The sequence below is a fragment of the Xenopus laevis genome, chromosome 7S (assembly GCF_017654675.1).
Source record: "Xenopus laevis strain J_2021 chromosome 7S, Xenopus_laevis_v10.1, whole genome shotgun sequence".
NCBI classification, from domain to species: domain Eukaryota; kingdom Metazoa; phylum Chordata; class Amphibia; order Anura; family Pipidae; genus Xenopus; species Xenopus laevis.
In genome coordinates, this window is record NC_054384.1 from 76,420,804 (window position 1) to 76,445,583 (window position 24,780).

General features: G+C 37.5%; 1 long non-coding RNA gene across 1 annotated transcript; it reads right to left on the reverse strand.

Moving 5' to 3' along the window:
* Positions 1-2,233: 2,233 nt before the first annotated feature.
* On the reverse strand, positions 2,234-13,687 carry LOC121396483. The gene is made up of 2 exons (XR_005963063.1): positions 13,067-13,687; positions 2,234-4,931 (listed from the first exon to the last, which is right to left on the reverse strand). It is a non-coding gene; the product is annotated as an uncharacterized LOC121396483 (long non-coding RNA).
* Positions 13,688-24,780: the final 11,093 nt, after the last annotated feature.

Consider the following 24,780-nt stretch of genomic DNA (forward strand, 5'->3'; position numbering starts at 1 on the left):
ACTACAAACTTCAACTTAAATAGTCATTAGTCAAGAGCTTATGTGCAAGACAGATTCCTCAGACATTTTAATATACAAAATAAAAACCACTGCATTAACCAGTTTGTATTTGCACTGTAAAGTCTATGGGCTGTTGCACTGTTTTCAAACCATAACTTTTGGGTTATGTAAATTGTGCCTGCACACCTATTTTCAGATACGTAGGCTCAGTTAAGGGTTAGTCCACATGAGCAGATTTGGGGAGATTTAGTAGCCTGGCGACTAATCGCCTCTTCTTCTGGGCGACAATCTTCCGCTATAATGAAAAGTCGCCTGCGCTAAAGCACACACGGTGGAAAATGAAGCGCCGCATGTGCTTTAGCGCAGGCGACTTTTCATTATAGCGGACGGGAAGACACGCGAAGGCAGTTCGGGGAGATTGTCGCCCAGAAGAAGAGGCGATTAGTCACCTGGTGACTAAATCTCCCTGAATCTGCCCCAACCCTTAGGTGCTTCGATTTCCTCGTGAGGCAACTTCGGGCGACTTCGGAAATCGAATCGCCGCAATTGCAGTAGCGCAGGAAATTCTTCATTCAAGGCAGACGGAAGGCAGTTGGGGGAGATTGTCGCCCCTCAAAAGAGGCGATCAGTCGCCAGGCGACTAAATCTCCCCATCTCCCCAACCCTAAAGGTGAAATGAACAAGAGGAAACTGAGTTTAAAAAAAGGGGTGTGTGACTTGTATATAAAACTGTGCGTTTTACCTGTTACTTCCAAAGCCAGCTCTGTCTAGGAGTATATCTACTTTAGTCTTGGATTAATGAATGTTTAACCAAAGAAAGCTTTCTTCCCTGCAGTGGGTTAATCAGCTCCTTCCCACTTTGTAAATAAAGGAAGGACATTTCATGTGAAGGGGGAGGCAGAAACTGCAGACCCCACTTAGTACTTAAAAAAAAACAGAAACGTGTTTTTTGCTCTTTTAATCAGGAAATATTTTGTTTCCTGTCTGAATATACACACTCTTTATATTAAATAAATTTGGAACTAGTAAAATCTATCATGAAAAAGGCTCTGATATATTTGAATGAAACTTATTTCAGCCTTTCCCAGAAAAATTCTTTTTTTTTTTTTGCCCTATGGGTGTGTAGCCTGCAGTGGCCGTTGTCTGACCCATATTTATTTACACAAAGCTTTACCACACTGCCTAACAAAAAAACGAATTTTCAGGTCTTAAATGACATGAAGAACAAACAAATTCCACCTGAACCCGACACACCCATTCACAGAACAACGAGTAAAAGCTTGGGCTAGAGCCAAAAGGTGAAATATCACTGTTAATGGACCCTTAAGTAGAACAAATATGGTCATGTTTTTTCATCACTTTTGAAAGGGTAACCTTCTTAGCTGAATAATTCCAATCTGCAAAGTGTTCATATCAACATTTTCCTGGCTCTCTACCTCATGGGGCACTTGTTAACGAAAAACTTTTTTTTATTTAAAATTAAACTACTTGGCACTGGTCATGTATATTTTTTTAATTCTAGTGAAATAAAATAACTATAGTTCATTTGGCTTGTGAAAGAAACATATAACATCCATTGTCCATTATCAATGTCTCAAGCAAAGGTCATTATAGCAAGGATTTTATGTATATTATTTTTGTAAGAGTTATTAAAATGCATAGAGTTTTTAAGAAGTATAGATGTGTATAAAGCAGCAAATGGCTCTGTGAGATGTATAAATTGTAATTTTACCAACTGGTTGGCTAGCCAACTGACCAATGAGCTGTCATCTGGTGCACCATTGTTTTGATTGGCCAAATCACTGAGCACATGAAAAACCAATCATATAACTCAGTAGCAAATTTTCCTTATACCTTGCATAAGAACACAGGGTGTTTTTTTAAATAAAATTATATTGTAGCAGCAAGCAGAATCCTTGAAACATGGCTAATTTTTAAACAAGTAATGGTAATGTTGATATGACCTCCCTAAAGTTCCAGGATATTCCTTTCTTTCCACAGATCGGTTTGTATGTGTATGTGAGTTTGTGTAAACGCTGCTTTGCAAACACTGGGCAGTGGCAGAACAATGCTGTTGTGTTGATTGATGACGCCATTATTTACATAATCCAACACTTTAAAGTTAACTTTTGGAACTTTCTAAAAGTGGTTTTCTGTTCATGGACCCCAGAAATTCACCTTTTTTTTAAAAAAAAAAAATATATATTTTTGAATTATTAGCCAAAACCAAATAAAGTTTATAAATTTTTTTATTACTTAACTACCTGCATTATCTCCGATCATTCCAAATATATGTGAATATACAGTATCCAGTTGCGTTAAAACATACTATGAATTTAAGTTCCTATTCAGGTCAGGGTTAGCTCCAAACCCTATGCACTAACCACCTGCATCACAGTTTGATCAGCAAATTGCTCATTATAGGGCCCAATGCACACTGGGAAGAAAAGTTACAAAATAATGGTGTGTAACCAGCTTAATGCTGATCAAACACATTGTAAGTTCCTCGATCTCTTAACTGATCATCACATTAACTGGTAGCCATATTACGCTGATCTGAATATTTGTACTTTAAGTTTGGCCACTATAACTCCAGACCAACCCATGCATGTGCCACATAGGGGCATTTTTCTTTCTGTTTAATTTTTTGTTTTTCTTGATTAACTTTGAGGGATCATGCCCTATAAGATTATCTTATAGTTCAATATGAAAAAGTGTGTGGGCCATCAAAAGAAATAGCATTGCATTCTTAAGCATAAAACAACTGGAAAAACTCCGTTCCAGGACATGTATGGTATGTTAGTATGAAAAACAATAAAAAGTTTGTATGTGACATGTGTGGCTTTTCATTTATAAACTGACCTAATATTGTTACTGTACAAAGTTTTGGCAAAATCATAATTTCTGATCCCTCTGTTGTGTCTAATAGATACCTCTTGGGTTTACCATAACAATATTAATTAACATGTGCCTATACTAAATCTACTAAATAAACTGAGCCTGATGGGTCTTTCCTGATCAGCCACAAATCTTTATTCATTTAGTAAAAATCTTTCATTTTATGTTTTCGCCAAGAGATCATCCAGAACACGGAGTACAGTGGCTCACTCTTTAAACATCGTTACCAGACAGTGTTAGAAAAGATAAAATAAATCCAGCACTGTCTAGTAAGATGTCCATAGAGGACCATGCTTCTGTAAATGAGAAATCACACTGCATACAGAATCAAATCAATATGGATGACCATGCACTTCTTGCTCATGCAGATCTTTGCAACTGTATCATAAAACATTTCTATTTAATGGAGAATCTCTCAAGCATTACATTCATAATGGTTATAACCAATGTGACTTAAGAGGGCACATCAAGCTTGAGTCCATTTGCCGAACCACAAGGACAGTACAGTCATAATAAAATAAGGAGAAGAGGAGCAGAATTTTAAAGAGGGAAGTGGCAGCAATAAGAGGATATCATGCAGACTGCAGTAGTTTTGAATTCATGTGTCCAAAGCTTATTTAATATTACTAATCCTTGATTAAATGACAAAGAAAGCCAAATTTATAGGGGATGCTTATTTGTTAAGCACCCTCTAGTGAATTTAAATACTACGTTTTTCCCCAAAGCCAGTGCTTCTTTTATGAAAAGAACCAAGCCGCCATCTTTCTTACATTCTCCCCATGGCAGAATTTCAAATTAATCATGCCGTTCCTGAGCCTTCCCTAGGGATGTTAAGGAAAGGTAAGAAAGATGGTGGCACAGTGAAAAACTACTTTTTTTACTAGGTTGATACATATCATAAAGGAAGCACTGGCCCAGAGTATAAAGTAGCCATTGAATTCAATGGTGGGTCCCTAACATGGCACCCCCAATGAATTTGCCTTTCTTTGTCATTTAGGGTTAAAGGGCCACTAACTATAAATATATATGTGTTAATTCAATTGAAAAATGTTCTTTTCAAAATATTCTCAAATGTATATGTTCCCAATCCTTAACTGAACTTGAATAACTTAAATTGATCACACAAACATGATCCTAATTAAGTGGGCTTACATTTAAATGTGTTCTGCCTAATACTTTATTAAGAACAAATAGTCTGTTTACAGTACTTGTGAAAGTGCAAAAGAAATATCATTCATTTTAACTTTCTTTCAATTCTCTTCAAAGTCAGGCAGGATGCGCAGTCACCCATAGCAACCAGTTACATGGTTGCTATGGGCAACTGCCCTGGTGTAATTCTGAACACATTTTAGTAAAACAGTCCCAGAGCTGGATGGAAGAGTCCATTGTGAAGAGTTTTTTTTTTTTTTCTTATACTGCAGTTACAAATTTAGGATTTTTTTTAAAGAACACCTTTTTATTATGCTGGTGTTCCAAAGAGGTATGAATTCACATGCACCGTTACGTATTGTGCAAGGTAAGGTAGGCCCCAAGGAAAGTGAATTATCAACACTGGCCTGAGATCTAATACAAATGATCCCCATACGGGGATTGTTTCTATACCTCAAGTTCATATATCCCTATTTAATTTCTGCTATGAATATTAACTGCAAAACAATTATAAAATTATGGATTTTGTGCTATGAATTCGTTTTGGTTGCCTAAGCTTTCACAATGATCAAAAATGAATTTGGGATAAAAATGACAAGTCAAAATTAGTGTGTTTTTTTGAATGATGTTCTTTCATAAAGCTATTATAACTTTAGCAGCTAAAGAATTTCAACTGCAATAAAATGACCTAGACACATACTGTATATGGGGATATAAAACATGGTAATTATCTACTAACCTCTGGCTTCTTACTGGCATGACACCTTGCCGCACGTTGTATGTGGGACGCCATAATCATCATTACCAGGCAGTATTAGAAACATAGACATAATCCAATGCTGCCCAGTAAGATGGCAATAGCGCCACAGGATCCAAAGGAGTATCTGCAAGCAGTGGGCAGAAGATCAGAAACAAGACAGTTTGAAGATGAGTATGGAGAAAATATGACTTACAGACAGAACTGGTCACAGATGTTTTTTTCTTTATATTACCATCATAGATTACATTAAAAGATAAAATTATAGGAATTTCAAGAAAGTTGAAAAAAAAAGTACTTACAAGCACAAAAAGGTCACTCGATTACAAAATTGATGACAAAATATTTAATAACCTGCCAAAATGATATTTAATTGGACAAATTATATTTTCATTGTTTTGTATCAAGATTTTTGTTGGAAAAAATGCACCAGATATGAAATAAAACGAATCCAGCTGTTTTAGTTATGCAGAATGATAACCCCAACTGTAATAAAAAAATTATGTTTTAAAGGAACATCTGCTCTGAGATTAGGAGATGAAAAGAAAACCTAAATAACACTATAACGCTGTCATTGTCTTCCTTCTGGAACTGAACAGTAATTTGCATAAGGCATTCCTTTCCTCATATCTGTCTTCCTCGTTTGAGACACCCCTGACTACAAAAGTCTCAAGAACATCGCATTTAAATGAGGATCAACAGTAAAAGGACCTTGCCCAAAAAGGCCACCATTTTATGAACTAGAAACATTAAAATAGCAAAATGGCTTCCAGATCTAACAACAAAAAAAAGGAAAGTGTAGAATTGCAGCTGTTGAAACACCCACACTCAGTAGGGCAGTGATTGCCGTGAAATTAGCTAGCCTGATGGGAAAAATAAACTTGGGTTTAAATCTGGCAAGAATTAAATATGTTAAATATGTTAAAAATTTTCTTTATTCAAGCAATAGGTATAGAAAATGTTTCTATCAATGAAGCCAATAAAAAATCGAAATATTTAATATAAAATGACTGATTGCCAAAGCAGATTAGGAATAGTAAAGTATATAAAGAAAACAAGACAAATATCTTGTGCTTTTTTATGTTGGTTTAAAATGACAAAAACAGTAGATTGGTTGAAAAAATATGTCATTACTAAATTGCTGTGTTTACAGAATACTAAGAATTCCACATATCAGAATATCCAGGTGTATTATCAATCTACCAGCATTCTGGTAGCAGGTTCTAAATCCCCACAAAAAGAAAGCAACTCCAAAGGCCTCATGTACCACCACTTCCATATGGAAATGTGCTGCTTAAAGGCAAAGTGGCACTATGATGATGTCATACAAGATGTCTGTGACGCCCATATACAGGGTGGGGCCACACAAATCACTTTTGCTCTTGCCTGTGGGTCAACTGTTGGATAGTTACACTCAAGAATATTTTGAATAATACTTTCTTTTCATGCAGGGTTCTTTATAAGACCAGCTCCATTTCACATTTTTCAGTTAAAGCATCTTTATGTACTTTGATTTGAAATACCTGCACTGATCTTATCATATGGTACCTGGCTTTTAAGGCTATTAGTAATCTTGGGAAACTTTCTCTGTTTCCCAAGACCATACCTAAGTGTTATCTGATTGAATGGCTAACACCAAATGGGTAAATAATATCCCATACACGCCTAATAGCGCTGATTATGTTCACATGGCCAAACTGAGAAAAAGCTGTGGACCTTAAAACCCCTTAACTAACAGCTCAATTTAGGGTTCATTTACAGGACCCTGAGCTGGTTTTTGGTACAACATCTAGCTAATGGGAGGGGTTGTAGCACAAAGGCAATTAAATCAAATTGTCTGAAAAAATGTGAGAATGAGTGCACTTGAAATTAGTTTGGACAATGGCTCACTTTGGTTATACCAAGGCAACATTTGAAATATAATTTTTCACTGAGGGAAAAGTGTTGGCTATTGCTGAAATCTGTCATTGGCATGGTACCACCTTTCTAAATGAATTGTAGAGGATTTCTCATTTCATGGGTAATAATTTAATGGTTATATATCGCAGCTAATTTCATCAAGTCTTCAGTAGGCAAGCAGACTATTCATGTTTACAACTTATACTGTCAGTACTAAAAATACATTTCAGTACCTGTGATCTTACTCTCTTCTAAATACAAATTCCGGCCTCATTACTTATGTTAACAAACCATTTAAATCATAAATATATTTCTGACTATTCATTTCTACAGAATGTTGGCAGTTAGTGGAAAGGTTAGTGAAAAAAAAACAAAAAACTTGTCAGTGGTAGATACCAAAGACTAAAATATATCCACCTTGGTCAATTTACTGACATAACAAAAATATTGCCTGCAGCCTTATCAGTAATCATTGGTTAACATACTATGGGTGTGGCCTGGAAATGCTTAGTAATGGCACTTGGAGACATTGAGTCACACAAAGAATACAAAACTAGTACCACGACAAGATGATCAGGTGATTGTACTCATTAGTATAATAATGAGAAAGCATAACTGATTATGTTGCACAGAACAAGTAAACGCTATATATTAATATTTTTAGTTAAGAAAAAATAAATATTATTATTAATATAAAATTGTATGTAATGGATATTGACTAAAACAAGATGGTTAGCAATTTGGATATTTTCACTTGCATTGGTTTAAGGAAATGGCACATACAGCAAGTATATATACTGTATATACCCTAAATTATTAATGAAAATAAATGATGTGTAAAAGGTTGCATGGAATTTTTTTGTATAATTTCTATGTAGTGTATAGATGTTTGTATGTAATAATAATAATAACGCATTAGTGATACGTCCAACAAATGAAGGTAAAATCTACACAAAAGTACAAATAATTATACAAAATCCTTTTTGGTTGTTTTGCTTTATCTTGTGGATCCAACTACTGTTTCAAACAGAAGCAAGGAGCTCTCTACCTCTTTTTTTAAAGTGGGAATAGAAAATACACTTCTTTATAGAAACTGCTTTTGTTTTGTAGTTGAAAAAAAAAATGGCTACAATAAGCACCAACAATTTGATTTTTATACGTTACAGTGTTCACAGTAACTATTTATTTGAACAGGCATCCAATACTAGAACATTTTTAATGCCACCCTACAGATAAATGCTAAAAAGGTTTGAGTATTGCTCAAGTTGCATTATATTGCACAATTTTGTTTTCAGTGCATTCAAATGGTGTTAAGAATGCAACTCGAATGCACAAAATGTGTGTCCATGTTTATGAGACTCAAAGAAATTGATGACAAATCTAAAGGGTGGGAACGTTCATGGCATTTTGGAAAATATGTCTTTAAAAACAAATCAGCGGATGATTTGATATAAGATTTTAGAGCAAACTAATGTCTATATATAAGCATTAAACATTTCCATTAAAACATAAAGGGGCTTAATAAATGTTCTTAACAACTATTCAACTGGTGTCCATATTTTTTTCATTTTATTTATTTTTGTACGATATGCCTGCCTGTTTTAGCCTGAATCTAAAATGCTGTGATTGTTGTGTAATCTGGTTGCTGGGGTCACTGAGTCCAAGCAACTAAATAACTGTTGCCTTATGAGAGTAAGGGCAGAGACACACGTGGAAATTCAGGGAGATTAGTTGCCCCGCTAGGAAATTTCGGGCGACTTCGGAAAACGAACAGATCCGAGTGCCATCCCGCCGGCGATTTAGAGTCTAGCCAGTGGGAAGGCAGTTTGAGGAGATAAGTCGCCCGAAGAAGAGGCGATTTGTCGCCGGATGACTAAATCTCCCCATATCTCCATGTGTGTCTCTGCCCTAAAATTGCATTACCAGTGTTGCTTTTTATTGCTTATCTTTGATAGAGGCCTTCTCCTATTCATCTGCCATTGTGACTTAGTGGCACCCTACCCTAGACACCAGATCCCTACTGACAGCTCCAGAAAACAATAATTCATTCAAAAAAACTCACACAAAAAAAAAAAGACCAATTCTTATGTAGAATACCTTTATATACAGTACCCCATAATAAAATTTAATCTTAAAGTGAACTACCCTTTGAAATTTAGTCTTCCACTCATTGACTGATAAGGAGATGGAGATGAATGGTTTTAGTATTTAATCTATCTTTTAATAATTAATTCCTTGTCAATATATGCCTGGAAACAAGATGACTTCATAGCACACCTGTCACTTGGAACATTTAGACAATTATCAGAGCTATTACTTCCTCATGGAATTGGGGCTAACAGTGGACTCTCAATCACCTCCTTTTACTATGTTTTTGTCATCTGTATTACTCTTTAGTGAATTTTGCACCTAGTGGGACCTCCGTTGAAAGAGTGATTCAGATAATCAGAGCTGGCATTAGGGCAAAGCATAGTGGGCATTTCTCTTGGGACCTCAGCCTTGGGGGCTCTTTAGCCTGAACATGTCATTGGTAAAATTACAAATCATACATCATAAAACTGCTTAATACTACCAATATTTTAAGTATTCAGGCTTGTTCAGCCTGATGTCCTATAGCAACTGAACTGCAACTTCCAGAAAAGTGTGGATCACTAATTTATTTATTTTATTTCTTCTACGATGGGAACATTTCTACATTGCCCTGGGCACTCCCTTGCTAAACCCTGACCTCTGAAAATGGCTTCTATCATCATGTTGTGCTTAACTTTTGCATCTTAAATGTCTTAAAATAGTGCTAATTATGATCAGTATTTTAACCCATACAACAACAAAGCTTGAAAGCCAAAAATGTTCATCTGAGTGAAAATGAAACGAGGCAGAGACCAGCAAATGCTAGAATTAAATGGCTCAAAATGGCTTCACCTAAATATTTAGATTTATTTGAATAGATGAAAAGACCCATGGCTTCTGACATTATGCCTGTCCTTCCTAGAAACAATAGTCTGATTTCTATGTGGTTCGAATCAGTAATGCTGGTAAACAAACGCTTTTAATCTGAAAGCAAAAAGGCCTGATTTTAATCAGATAAAGAAGGGATCAGGAGTCACAGGTGATAGTTAACAGCACAAGGTTTATAACTGAGCCTTCCTGTTTTGCTATTAACCTTTCCCGCCATTACAATTCCCTTCCAGCCTTTTTAGCACTGAAAGATTTACTCTTACATAGAATCAGAATTACCCAAGGGTTGCCTCTAGCAGTGCAGACCCTCCAGCTGTTGTACTACAATTCCCAGAATTCCCTGCTAGCTGGAACCTTTTAGAGAATTCAAGACATAACTAGACAGTCACTGTTGGACCATCCCAGGATTAAATAGTATGAAAAAAGGATAATAGTGAAATCATTATTGTATTTAATGTTTTAATTTTCAAATAAAAGACAAAACTTGACCAAGGCTGCAAGTGGAGGGCACACTAGCCCAGACAAACCAAACCAGGTCATTCATCTCTAACCCCGCTTTGCTTCTGTATATATGAATAACTGGCTTTGCTGCAACGTGAAGCCATGAGAAGAGATTCTCACGGTAAAACAATAAGGGCCTATTTTCCAAGTACCACGCCAGAGCCAAATATGGCAGAGCTTTTATTGTTCATATGTCCGTAGGACCTGTATTTCATTTCTGCGTCACTGCACAGAGAAGGTGGCAGAAAAAAACAATCCCAAAGGCACATATCCAACCAGAAAAATGCTCCGAATTTATTAACCTCTTAGTTAACCCATTAGTTGGCTTCGGCTATTTCTATCTACACACAGATGCACAAACATTTACATATTCCACATACAGATAACAAAATCTTTCTGAAAATAGTTATGGCAAACAGCATGATAGTACCCCCCTTATATAGAAGAATGGCTAGTTTCTCCTCACCAAGATGCAAGCAAGTCTGGGCAATGTCAGTATAATGGCTTCCATGTAACTACAGAAGAAAGAAGGCATGAAAGAGAGTGAAGGGGAAAAAAAGGCAGGTACTAAGACAGGAATGCGGATGAGCAGGGAGCCCTACTGCTCTGATAGGTTACACAGAGTAAAATACAGTTTTAGAAAAGAGCATGAAACAATAGATATTAAAATAAGGCTCACTTTCAGAGCAGGGCTTCAGTCAGACAGCCAGTTCTAATGATTTCTTAAACCCACCTCACAGTCTCCCTGGTTACTGTTTTCGCTTAGTTAATCATCACCGCTATTACCAATGGTCAGGCCTTGGGGGGAAAGCTGAGAAGAATGGATAGAGTTGGTGTAAAGCAATCAACTTAACTAAACATAGCCCCACCTCCAAAGCTAGCAATTATCTTCTTTACCTGCTTTACCTTTTCTTTCCACGCCCGCTTCTCCTCTCCCGCCCTGCTACCCCCCTTCCACTATTTTTCCCATGTTGTTTCCAGGCCACATATTCTGGCCCTATGCATAGTATCAGGTATCATATACTGGCCTCTGAAAGCCTGTTGCTAAAGGTAGCTCCTGCTCCAAAGAAGAATGAGATTCCAGTGTGAAAAGCTTAGCCTCTTGGTTCCCCCCCCAGCTACAGAACACAGTATTGGAAACCGAAACCTTTATCTGCTGCTTAGTAAGACATATGGAACAACCAACAAGATCTAACGTATTGAAAATCATATCACCGTTCAATAAAGTTAAGGTGGATGATTCTAGGAAGATTCACAATTAAATTTACAGTTAATTAAATACTGTATTTTATTTTCACTTCAGTTTTGTTTTTATAGGGCTAATCTGTACAAGTGTTATTATAAGGTCATCCTGCAAGATGTTATATGGCGGGAATCAAGTCAAAAATACCTTTTTATAAAAGGTGTGACAAGAACAAGCACTAGCTGAATGCGATATACAGTCTTAAATAAAATACTACACAAACCGTGCCATGGATCCCATTTCAGAATATTATACTTATGCTTTATATACAATATATTTATATTAATATGTAAGTCACGCTCACTTTTCTTCATCTCATAAGAAAACTAAGAAAAATTATATGAATAAAACAACAGATACATGCAACTGAGGACAAAGACATCTTTGCTCTAATTTGTATACACAAAAGCCCACAAATTCAAATAGAAACTAAGAAGCCATTTTATAACAGCCGACTGCTGACATGTAAAATGTATTGTACTGCCACAGTATGGCTCATGCACAATAAATCATGCACATTAAATCAGCTAAGGCGAGTAAATAGTATAAATAAGCATCATGCTGTCCCAATATATAGATAACCATACTGCAGCAGATATGAATAGATAGCCACCATATAGTTCATTTGAAATGAAATATTTAATGGCAGTATTAAGAAGGAGGGTAGTGATGTGATTCTACCAGTATTAAAGAAGTCACATCTGTTCTAGAATATAAGGTTAAAAAAGGCACAGAGCAATCACGCAACACTGCTAGAAAAGTCACTGAAAATATTACATTCATAAAAAAACCAACGCAGTTCACCATGTAATACATGCAAAGGCACTTCACAATCTGCATAGAATCAGCAAAAGACTATAAAGCCTACGTTGGAAATATAAATATTTTTTTTTAATTTTCACTATTGTCTCTCCCTCTTTCCTACCCAGCTAGACAGTGCAAGCAAGGGCAGGCCCATACTGGCAACACAGGACACTCTCCAGACTAAGCCAGTGATTACTGGTAGGTTAATATGAGAAAGAAAGACACAGGAGGATGGCAAATTCAAGATCAATAAAGAGACATTAGTCAAAGTATGTCTATAGACATTTTGGTTCCAGATATGCTTTCCTGCCTTGATAAACACATTTCTTATTTACTGCTTTGTTGGTGCAGCTGTATAAAACAAAGCTTTTTTTTAATGTAAACTTTGAGCCACTTCTTTCGAGGAACCTCTGCTAGACTAAGATGCTGCCTTCTATAGTGCCCATATCAATATCATTTTTTATTGAGCACTTTCAATTAATTCTGTGTATCTAGAAATCAGAATCTTCCCCAGTATTTGCTTGAAAGACGTGTCTCTTTCTTTCACTTCCCCCATCCAGAACGCTCGTGTAACTGCTACTTAGCCTTTGTGCACTATCCTGAATACCTTGTGGCTGCGTGTAAGTACCTGCCCTAACTGGTTGGGCTGGTTGAAGGCTAACAGTTTGAATTCATACTCTTGCACTCGATCTTAAGACTAGAGGGAATATGATACCAGTTTGCACTAGGATTTTACCTCCATTCAATTACTTTAACGGCAGCAGAAGAGATTAGTGGGAATAAACTCCTAATGAAACCGGGAAGATGCGACATATCGAGCATTCACCCATATGTGACATTGGAATGGATGACAATACCTTGAAACCAGCAAACAACATTCATTAATTTAACTTCACCCGAGGATGCAAGCTTAGAAGTTCACATGACGAAACCATCGAAACCAGAAGAAGGAAGGAAGCGGTACAAATGAACAAAGGAAAAAAAAATCTGCGGAATTGTAGACTTTCACCTTCTGTTTTCTTCAAGACTTCTTCTGGGTATTTTGTCTCAGGGTGTGAGTGAGAAAAAACAAAAAAAAACAGCAAAACAAAATAAAAAGAAATGTGCAAAGCCAAAACACTTATGCAAACATCAAAAAATAAAAAAGGGTAAACCAGGGCCAACAAAAAAACCATGTGAAGTCGTCTTCTTATGAAAGAGTTTCTTGTTCGTCATCTTGGGAGCCCTGGAGCGATGCTGCTTGTTTAAGATGAGAAACAAGAAGAGACCGAGGAGGACTTAGGGCTTGGCTTACATGTAGGTCTTCACCCCTCCCTGCACAGGTGCATTCTTTCTAATAAGCCAATCAGCTTGTGCTACACATCAACAGGTGTGTCTTTCTAAAATGGGATAGGCCAGCAGAAAGCTGACTAGCGTGATACATGCATGATTTCGTGAGAATATCCTCCCGCCCCACTCCCCTTTACAGACATTCCAGCCCCTTCATATCTACCAATGACTATGTCAAGAAAAAAAACAAAGAGTGGGTGACAGAACTGCCAAATCAGGCAGAATGAGATTTCCAACCATTTCCAACCTGAACGATTGCCCCTGAAATACACTGTGCAATACATGAGAATGCAGGAAAACAGGTGCATTGGGCAGGTGTTTTGTGAGCTCAGGCAAAACTGGAATAGGTCAAACAAAGCTTTGTGCCCACCTTATTACACTCAAATAGTGTTAAAAACCTACACCTAGATTTTATATACTTGATCTCTGAACCAAAGGTCCATTTGATTTAAATCAAATCAAGCAATGTGATTCCTTACATGGATAAATGCTTTTATATGGTGCAGAATGTGTTAAATCCTTTGTGCCAATTTATAAGTTGTAAATCAGGTTTTATTGTTAACACTGTGAGCTGCTTACTTAGTTTGGCTTCCTTGTAAAAAAAAAACATAGTATTGCACAGAAAAGTGTATGCAAAGTTCAAAAAATACAATATACAGGCATAGGATCCATTATCTTAAAACCTGCTATCCCGAAGGCTCAAAATAACAGAAAGGCCATCTCCCATAGACTACATTATAATCAAATAATTCAATATTTAAAAATGATTTCCATTTTTCTCTGTAATAATAAATCAATACCTTGAACTGGATCCTAACTAAGGTTTTATTAATCCTTATTGGAGGGAAACAATACTAATAGGTTGATTTAGGGGGTTATTTATCAAAATCCAAATTTTTCCGTTTTTTTTTTTATAATCAGTTCTGGTTTCTGTTTTTTTCTCAAAAAGCCTGAATTTTTCAGATTTTTGCTTGAAAAGGCCGGAAAGTCGGATTTTCAGGCTAATTTCAGCACAGACCACAGAAACTTCAAAATAGTATATGGACCTCTGCCAATGACTTCTACACAACCTCGGCAGGTCTGAGATGGAGGATTTTCGGATTTGGGCTTTTTGCTGCATAGTGCTTTAGTAAAGCTCGAAAAATTCTAAAAGTTTTTGCTGCAAAAAGCCCCACCGGAGTTTAGTAAATAACCCCCATAATATTCAATTATTTTTTAGAGATCCAGATTATGGAAAGACCCTTATCCAGAAAACTCCAGGACTGAGCATTCTGGATAACAGGTTCCACACCTGTATTTGTCATATGGCTTACTCAATGTAACTTCATCTAGCACATAAACTATAAATAAGGATGCCTGATCCTCTCAATCAATGGTTTAATTACAAATCTGAGCAGGCAGTGCACTTTCTGGAAAAGCAGACTAGTAGATAATAAGCAGATAATAGTGTAAGCATAGTTTTAAGGTGGGGAGTCTAAAAGAAGCATTTTAGACGGGCGTGAAATCTGTCTGTTGAACCCCCAAGTAAAGACATAACATAAGATAGCAGGCTAACACTGGACATAAATGCAGGGGAGTGACAGAAATGTTATTTAAGAGCTTTCGTTTAATCCTGCTAAGGAGACATGGATTCTTTTAAAACCATAAAATGACATTTATGCTTGAAGCGAGATGATTTCAAATATAAACCAGCTTAGCAGATGATGGTTTTGAAGCATGTAAATCAATGTGTACAAATAAGTGAAAGTGATATTTATATTATTGGTGTATTTGTATATAATACACAAAAGCCTTGAATATCTTGTAAATTATATCCTTATAAACGGTGAGTTCTGATGTCATCAATTATAAACGGTGAGTTCTGATGTCATTTCTGTCACATGACTCACTGAAACTTGTGTATTATAATAAATAAAGTACCCCCTGTTGCAAAATATGAGGATATTAGAAGTTACCTCGGAGTTCCATGACCTGTATAAAAACACTCGGCCTTCGTGTTTTTATATGGTCATGAAACTCCTCGGTGACTTATAATATCCTTATATTTTACAAGAGGGGGTACTTTATTCACTATATATGTATGTGTGGAAGGAACCTTAGATTGTCTGCTTTAATGGAGCACAGACTTGTGTAAATTATGAATAGTATCTTTAAAGTGCTAAAAAAAATATGCTGACACTAAGGGGCACATTCACTTAGTTTGAGTGAAGGAATAGAATAAAAAAAAACTTCGAATTTCGAATGATTTTTTGGCTACTTCGACCGTCAACCTTAAGACTTCGACTTAAAAATCGTTCGACTATTCGACCATTCGATAGTCGAAGTACTGTCTCTTTAAAAAAAACTTTGACCCCTACTTCGGCAAGTAAAACCTACCGAGGTGCAATGTTAGCCTATGGGGAAGGTCCCCATCGGCTTCCTAACAATTTTCTGATCGAAGGAAAATCCTTTGTTCGATTCGAAGGATTTAATCGCTCGTTCGAACAATTTTTCCTTCGATCGTAGGAAATTCGGTAAATCCTTTGACTTCGATATTCGAAGTTGAAGGATTTACATTCGGCAGTCGAATATCGAGGGTTAATTAACCCTCGATATTCTACCATATGTAAATCTGCCCCCTTATAATGAAAGGATAATAATAATAATTTAGGTTAAGCATCCCAAGCAAATGTTATCTCACCTATGCACACACACACATCCTGTCATTGCTTAGCTGCCCCCAGTGTCCTTATGTGCACTTGAACATGTTCACATAAGCTATACTGAGCCCTGGGACATGGATGGGCCCAACTAACAGAAAGGATTAAATTCTTCATCAAATAATTCTAAGCATCTGCAGTGCAAAGTTGACTGATCTCACAAGCAGGAAAATAGATATGGGGATAGGCTATAGAGGTGGAATTAAATAATGCTAGTAGTAGTTGTCAGGATCATGGTAACACTGGGCGATTTTGCATCTAAGCAGGAACAGGGCAGGATTTGCCTGGATTTTTGGCCAAAGCACCCACCCACGCGTCCTATGCATGCATGCCCCTGCCCCCCGCGAGCACATGTACACATGCACTGGAGCGCTGGAGACTTGAGCTTCACCTGTGCACCTTACTATGTGGCTGGGCAGCATGCCTCCCCTAAAATTTTGCCGCCCTGCCCCCAGGCCTTTGTGGCTTTCCACAAATCTTTGCCTGGGCAGGAACCCATAGCAGTCAATCTTTGCAATGTTATTTGGGTTATTACCCAGCTGAACTAGACAAACTAGCCCAGGATTGGTAAATGGAAGCTTAGGTACTGAAACGCAAAAAAACTAATCATATTCGCAGAAAAAGTCCAAAGCTGCATTCATTATTGGTATATATTTTGCATAAGGACAGTTAGGTAGACAGTATTACTGAAGACATTGCACTTAGTTTTCATTTTTTATATTTTGCTGTTTTTGAAATATTTACATCTTTGGGTTAAACCTCACAAATGCTTTTCATCAGGTTTTGTGGTGTAGATTTTATCTGATCCTCCATGCAACACCACACAACGTTGAAGTGAAATGATAGTAGTGAAGAAAAACAATATATGGACTCAATTTATAGGAGTCAAAATAGGAAAATCAGCTCTTTTTGATTATTTCAGTATTTATTAAAAGCCTAATGGTGATAAATACATTTGGTTTTGACTGAAAGGTCCTAGTTTATAAAAAAAATTCTGTTTTATGGATTATTTAGGTCCATTTAAGTATTCTGGCAAACCTGACTGTCTTTTGCCATTTACTCCTAATAATAATAATAATACTCCTGACCTGGCAAAGACAGTAATGCAGGTATGGAAAAGCCAAGAAAAATATCAGGATTGCACACTCAGTCTTAGTTAAAGAATCAAAAGATTTTTTATTATTAAACACTTACATAATAGCCAGTCGCCCTATGCGTTTCGACCACCAAGTGGTCTTCATCAGGAGCCAAATACTTTACAAGTACAAAAAAAAGATAAAAAGGCAGGCAGTAATGCAGGTATGGCATCCAACATAACAAAAACCCACCGCCCCCCTCCCACAAAAAAATCTTTGGAGGGACCCAGTGTGCAGAGCATCCTCTCCTTGGACAACCCTCACCCACCTTCTCTCTTCCCCTCCCATTTGTGCTGGGATAGGTAAGAGAATGTCTGGGGAGGGGGGGGGATTCCTAACAACTAATGAGGAAGCAAACTCTTTGGTCTGGGCACCCCAGGACTGTGAGGTTTGCTTTCTCTATCGTTACCTTGCTGATATGATCTATTATCTGGAAGCACATTATTAAAAAATATTCGCAAAACTGGAATGTTTAAGCAAACGATTGTTTTCACTGACCTGTTATGTTATTTTCTGGTCACAATTATTTGAATTTTCCATAGATATTAGTTTCCAGTGCTTTTAAAATAGGTCATCTTCTCTATAAAATAAATTTGCAGAAATAATTGCCAATATTACCTATAAGGTAAAAAAAAAAATAATGCAGGAAAAGGTTAGCTAATAATATACAGGTATGGGATCTGTTACCTGGAAACCCATTATCCAGAAAGCTCTGAATTACGGAAAGGCATCTTATATAGACTCCATTTTAAAAAAATGATTTCCCTTTTCTCTGTAATAATAAAACAGTATCTTGTACTTGATCCAAATTAAGGTATAATTAATCCTTGTTGTTAGAAAAACCAGCCTATTGGGCTTATTTAATGTTTACATGATTTCTAGTAGACTTAAGGTATAAAGATCCAAATTATGGAAAGGTGCAGCTCCTGAGCATTCTGGATAACAGGTTTCATACCTGTACAGGGAAATTATGGAAACCAGAAAACATAGTAAAAGGCTATAACAGAGGAACAGCAGCCTTTAGCTAGTGAACACACCTAGGCCATTCCCCTACCATAAATCCCTAAGGGAAAGTGAGCAAAGGATTTTAGGCTTATAAGAAACAGCATTCATAACTTTTGCCAGAGTTTATCATTTTAGCTGTTTTTGTTGTTGAAAGCCCAACACCTGCAGAATGGATGCCATGGTATGGCTATAAATATGAGGAGGTACTTGAGACGGACTATAATAGACAGATGCACTTATGTCTAGTCCCTTACATTTGCTCATAGTGTGACATTATACACATTTTTCATTTATTTTTAATACATTTAAGATCCAAATTAAGTTTTTCTCCTGTGTAGTAGGAAATTAGACCCAGAACCACTTTTCACCAGAAATCACATCGGCAGGGACATCGCCTGGCGCTAGCGAAAGAGATCGTCGCTAGCGTTCGTTCGCACTCTATCAACAGACGACTTTTCACTCAGGTGAATGGTCGTTGCTCCGCAAATTCACTAAAGTGCGGATTTTACTGAACGTTACCTCTTTCGCCAGAGTGGACTTCACCACCTCAGACCAGCGAACTGCTAAAATGAAGCTACATCTTCCTCAATCTTATGTCTCTTACATCATATCCTGTCTGCCGAAAATATATTAAAGTTGAAAAAACACTGGAGACTTCTTTAAAACGGGATTGCCTGCAAAAGTCCTACGCTGAACTTTTTTGGGTTAACATTTTTCCCCAGACATTTGAAGGCCCTAGAATAGGGGTCCCCAACCTTTTTTTTACCCGTGAGCCACATTCAAATGTAAAAAGAGTTGGAGAGCAACACAAGCATAAAATAGTCCCTTGGGTGCCAAATAAGGGCTGTGATTGGCTCTTTGGTTGCCCCTATGTGAACTGGTAGCCTACAAGAGGCTCTACTTGGTACTATACTTAGTTTTTATGCAATTAAAACTTGCTTCCAAGCCTGGAATTCAAAAATAAGCTTCTGCTTTGAGGACACAGAGAGCAACATCCAAGGGGTTGGAGAGCAACATGTTGCTCGCGAGCTACTGGTTGGGGATCACTGCCCTAGAACATTCATTTTACAGTGGGCTCATGTCTAGGGCATTATCTGATCTATTTTGCCTTTATTAAGGTTTACATTTGTAATAAAAAGTGGCCACTTCAAGCATTTGCACCAACATCTCTAATAAAGACGTCCATACAACTTTAATGTATTGCCCTATTCAAACTGATCTAAGCGTAAGATCACTAGCGATTTTTCACTAGGCATAAACGAACGCTAGCAAATCTTCGCTATGAAATGCTCGCCCTGAAGAAGTATCGCTAGTGAAAAGTCACCAGTGTTTGGGTACACAGGAGGCAACTTCTCATTTTAGTGAATTAGGGTAGTGGTAACGAATTTGCGGCTGGCGAAGTGTGTGAGGTGGTCGCTGGCGACAATTCACCCTTTAGTAAATCTGCCCAATAATCTTTAATCTGCCTCTGCTTGTATGGATGTTAGTTAGTCATTAACATGGCTGCCTTACATGAAGATTTTCTAGTTGCTTTCGTGGTATTTGTTTGTTCCCTGGCTATATATATTTTCTTTCCTGCAGAAGCCCCCTGATCAGTCACTAGGGGAACTATGCCCGGAGTAAATACGCCAGGAAAATTACACACCAAGTTTTTTTTTTAACCTGTGCCATAATTATAGGTCTTGTAAAACAAAGGTGTGTCCCTGTGAGCCAGTCACCTGTTATCTTAAACCATTCTGTCTGTTAAGGGATTTGATCAGCTGCTTAACCCCTTCCCCCTCTGCTCCCTGGAGTCATACCTGGGTGGGTCAGTAAGGTTTAGTTCCAGTCATAGATGTCAATACCTCCCTCGTGCAGGGTGAGCCAGTATTTAGTTTCAGACTCCTGACTGCCCTTTCTTTGTAGAGATAGCCCAAATATAAAGAGAAATTCCCTCCATTCAACCCAGGCCCCACATTCATTATCTGAAGCTGAAATAGAGAATAAGGAAAATAGGTCAGGACAAAGATTGATCCCAGGACATTGAAAGGCTGATTTATGAATAAATCATAAAAATGCAAATAGCTATGTTTTTTTACTCACAATGCAGTTCATTTTTTTCCAGAATCCCTGCTTAATAGATTTAGTAATAGATTTACAAGTTTTTTGTAATGAATGGCGTTGCAACTGACACACGGAATCAATAACAATGTTACCATGCAATTTATTAGCTGCAAGTCAGTTGTACATGTAGGTGACACAGGAGCCTTTGAAGAAACACCTTGTGTCATTTATTATCTTTAGCTCTTCCTTGGTATGAGGGTTTTAATCTTTAGGGCTGGATTTGTATTTGCGGCATCCCTAGGCCGGCCTGTGTGTGGCCACTCCCCCAATGGAGTGCAAGCACACATACACTTTTTACTCCATCGGTACTGGGATTTTGCTCATGGGAGATTTAAAGAACTGTATAAACTTCCCGCACGCCCCCAGTATGTGTAGCAGTTAGGGGGTAGATGCGGCCTGGGCCTTTGTGGTCTTCCCACAAATACAGGCATGCCTGCCTGCAATTCATCAACACAAGCCTAACCAGCACATTGGTATGAGGCACAAGGTATAAAACATGTGTCCACCCAAGTACATCTTTACATATCATTTAAATGTCCATTCTGCACACATTTAAGAATTTGCACTTTGCACTTTAGTTTGTGAGTGTGCTTTCAATAGTAAAGGGTCAATAAAATGGCTGAAAGCAAACCATTCTACAAGGCAGTATATAGATAGCAGTGTTTCAATTCAGGTGAAGAGACATGAAATGTTTTTCACTGTTACCAAAAAACATGTGCATAGAAAACAAATATTTTAGCAACAGCCTTTATAACCAGGCTATGGTTCACTTTGAGCTTACTCTGTATATAGGTTTACTTGATCCGTGCATGAAGGCCTGGGCTCCACTGTGATTTATGGCCACACTAAGCTCACAGATAGCACCATACAAACAAACTAATGCTGGACATGTGCACAGTGTGATCAATTTACATATTTGACAGCTCTATAGGGCTCAACTGCAGGGAGAAGAAGAAAGGTGCAAAGTGCAAAAATGTTTTTTGTCCACAATGCACCTGCTCCCGGGGATTTGTACCTGATGCTCAAAGGCGCAACTCTTTGCTCTGTGAAATGAATTGCAAATAGCTGTCCCTGTGATAACTATCAAGAAAAAAAGCAATTTGTACCTTAATTTCCTTGTGAACCTACCTGCTCGCTTTGTCATAGTTACTCACTTCTCGCCAGACTGTTGTTACTTGTTCTCCTATAAGTGCAAACCCCAGGGTAATCATTCTTTGAAATCATTCTATCAAAGATCTCTACTATTTACTTCTTCGATTTTCCTCTGTTCCATAACCCTTATATGGGGGAACATAATATGTGTTGTTAGTGCAAAAATACCTTTGCAATCGTTAGTGACCATGTTTGCAACCTTTTTAAACCAATTACAGACCTCAACGACTTCCTCGCAAAGTTTGCAACCAAACAGCTGTTGCGAACATTCACAGTGTATGTAATAACATTTCACCATCGCAATACGTTTTTTTTCAACAACATATTTAATGAAGCTCCAGAGCAGGTGTTGGGTTAGGGTTAGATTAACTTTTGCTTTATGATAATGTGCAAGGTAATATTCAACTGCGAATGTTTTTTTCATTGCGAGCAGCGCTAAACATTTGCAAAAAATTTCTTTTTTTTTAATTGCAATTACATAATTAGACATAGTTACATTTGTAATATTGTTATAACGTGTAAACAATACAAACAAACCTGTTGCCAATGTAAAGCCATTACAGGGCATAAATGCCATTTTAAGCAACGTAGCATTTTTAATTACATTCCCCCTACAGAGTGTAAGCTCCTATGTGCAGAACCATTACTTCCATTTATATGAGTCAGTATCTCTCTGTTCTGCTGCTATAAGGAAAATGTTTGTGATTTTATAGAAATATTGCATAAATATGACTCAACAAAAGGAGCTGCCCAAAAACAAAGTATTAATAATACTAATAGAATGGTCATATTGACATATAAAACTTTATTTAAGGGTGTAGGCCACTAAGGGATCCAATAGAGCTATATTTAGGCAACAATCTTACAGTTAGTGATGATTCATTGCTTTGTTGTGACTCTTGCACATACACTACATGTGGTAGCAACAACAGTAAACAAATTCCTTTGTTGTGTTAGCTAAGGCGAGCCAGCAACTTACAGGCTTATTGTCTGCCCCTAGATAAGTTTTTTTTTCTTTACTATTATGTTTTGTGCTTTATAGTCAGCTTGTTTAGAGACTGGATGTGAAACTGATGCCTTTTAAATTAGGTGATCTTTGAATAAGAATAATAAATTATACTCTCTGTCGGACTGGGACACCAGGGGCCCACCAAAAAACCTCAGACCAGGGGCCCACCAAACGTTTTTAGACCAGGGGCCCACCCTCAGTACTATTTTCTTCTTATCCTCACTCAACCTCTATTCTCCTAGTCTCTTTTTTTTACATACTGTAATCCATTATTTCATCTATTTAGCCTCCTTGTTCTCATAGAAATAGGGAATGGCCATGAAATAGGCCAAAAGTTTAGCAGCATGAGGATCCACTGACACCTGGGCCCACTGGGACTTTTCCTGGTATCCGTGTGGGCCAGTCCGACACTGATTTTAAATGTTTTTTCATTCTAAATGTTGACGTCTATTCTATTGTGATATTAAACTCTATAGTTAGTATAGATATGGGTATATATAATTAATGAGAGGGTAGAGAGGGTGTGTGTATGGATGCTGGGTTTCATTTGGAGGGGTTGAACTTGATGGACTTTGTCTTTTTTCAACCAGACTAACTACTGTATGTAACTATGTAACAATTGATGGCTTAACGCTGATCAAGCTCAAGAAAATGCAGCAAGCTGCGTCTAAACCAGTGCACTGAAATGCAAATGGAGTAAAATGCAACTCAGAATGCTCATGAGTCCAGCAAGGCAGAATATAATGGAATCAATTAGCAAATGCGTTTATTTATAATCAAACTTGTGTTTAAATGTATGTTACCCTTGGCAACCAATCAAATTCTTGCATTCAGTGTTTAACCAGCAGCTGGCTGAAAAAAGCTCACTGATTGGTTGCTAGGGATTACTGCCCATGGGTAAATGTACCCAGTGTTTATAAATGAGGCCCACTGTGTCCTTAGGGCTCATGCACTTACCTCTACAGTCTAGGGTTGCCACCTCATCCCTTTAAAACCGAACACATATGTAATCCATAGCCTGCATGGCTCATTAGCACATAAATAAATTTAGTCTAAATGAATTGCTAATTAGCCATGCAGGCTGTGGATTCCATATGTTTTTGGGGGTTAGGTGGCAATCCCTACTACAGTCTGTGCTCTGCGCCTTGCATTTGGAACAAGGGCAGGTTTGTGTGCTCCATTCTGAACTTGCAGGTGCAAAGCACAAATGCAGACAGCTCTGTATTTATGAGAAAGTCACACGTCTTTTTGGTCAATATTAAAGCACAAAGATCTATACCTAAGGGCAGGGTGTAAAGTACAAAATACTTGGTGATGTGTGCCTGTTTGCACTTTGCATCATGCCCTGCATATAGTAAAAGTGCCTTAAATCTGCAACATACCTCAACTTTGGTATTACACTGCAACAGTGGTGACATATAACTGCACTCCTAGAAACTGCATTCAACAGAAGTCAATAAATACTGGTTCTCACTGTAATAGCTCATTTTGCATTTGCATAGATGTTGGACCAAGGCCATACAGCAGTCTCATTGGATCCACATCCAGGTAATTAGCTATTAATTGATATGCATGCTCCACAGCTGCACATAAAGCAATGCAGTGTATTACTAGAATATAACCAGATGTGTAGTGTCTTCTAAACATTCCAAAGCATGACGCTGCATGTATTTATTTGCCCAAATAACTCCTTTTGTTCTGGATCCATGGAGACAGAGAAAATACTGAATGAATAAAAAAATAAAGTAACACCTTTTTTTCTGTGTTCACACACACTGCAGCGTATGAAGTGTCATCCATTGGGGTACAATGAAGAGCACTGTACAATAACTGCATTAAAGGCAGACAATCACATGCGCTTCATGTTTAGAAGGAACTGGGTTGATTTCATTTGTAGAATCATTTAAGAATTGAATATATCACGTGAATAGTATTTTAACCAGTAAGGACATGTTAGGACACATGCATAATGAATAAGCTAGCTCACTCAATATGTTCATGCGTGTGACCTTGAATCAGGGGCACATGATGCATGTGAGAAACAAGCAAAAAGGGGGCCTGGCTCATGATGTGCATGCATGTGCCCCTGCATGGCAGCCTGCACCTAGAGCTCCAGATAGGTGGCTTAATTGGCAGTA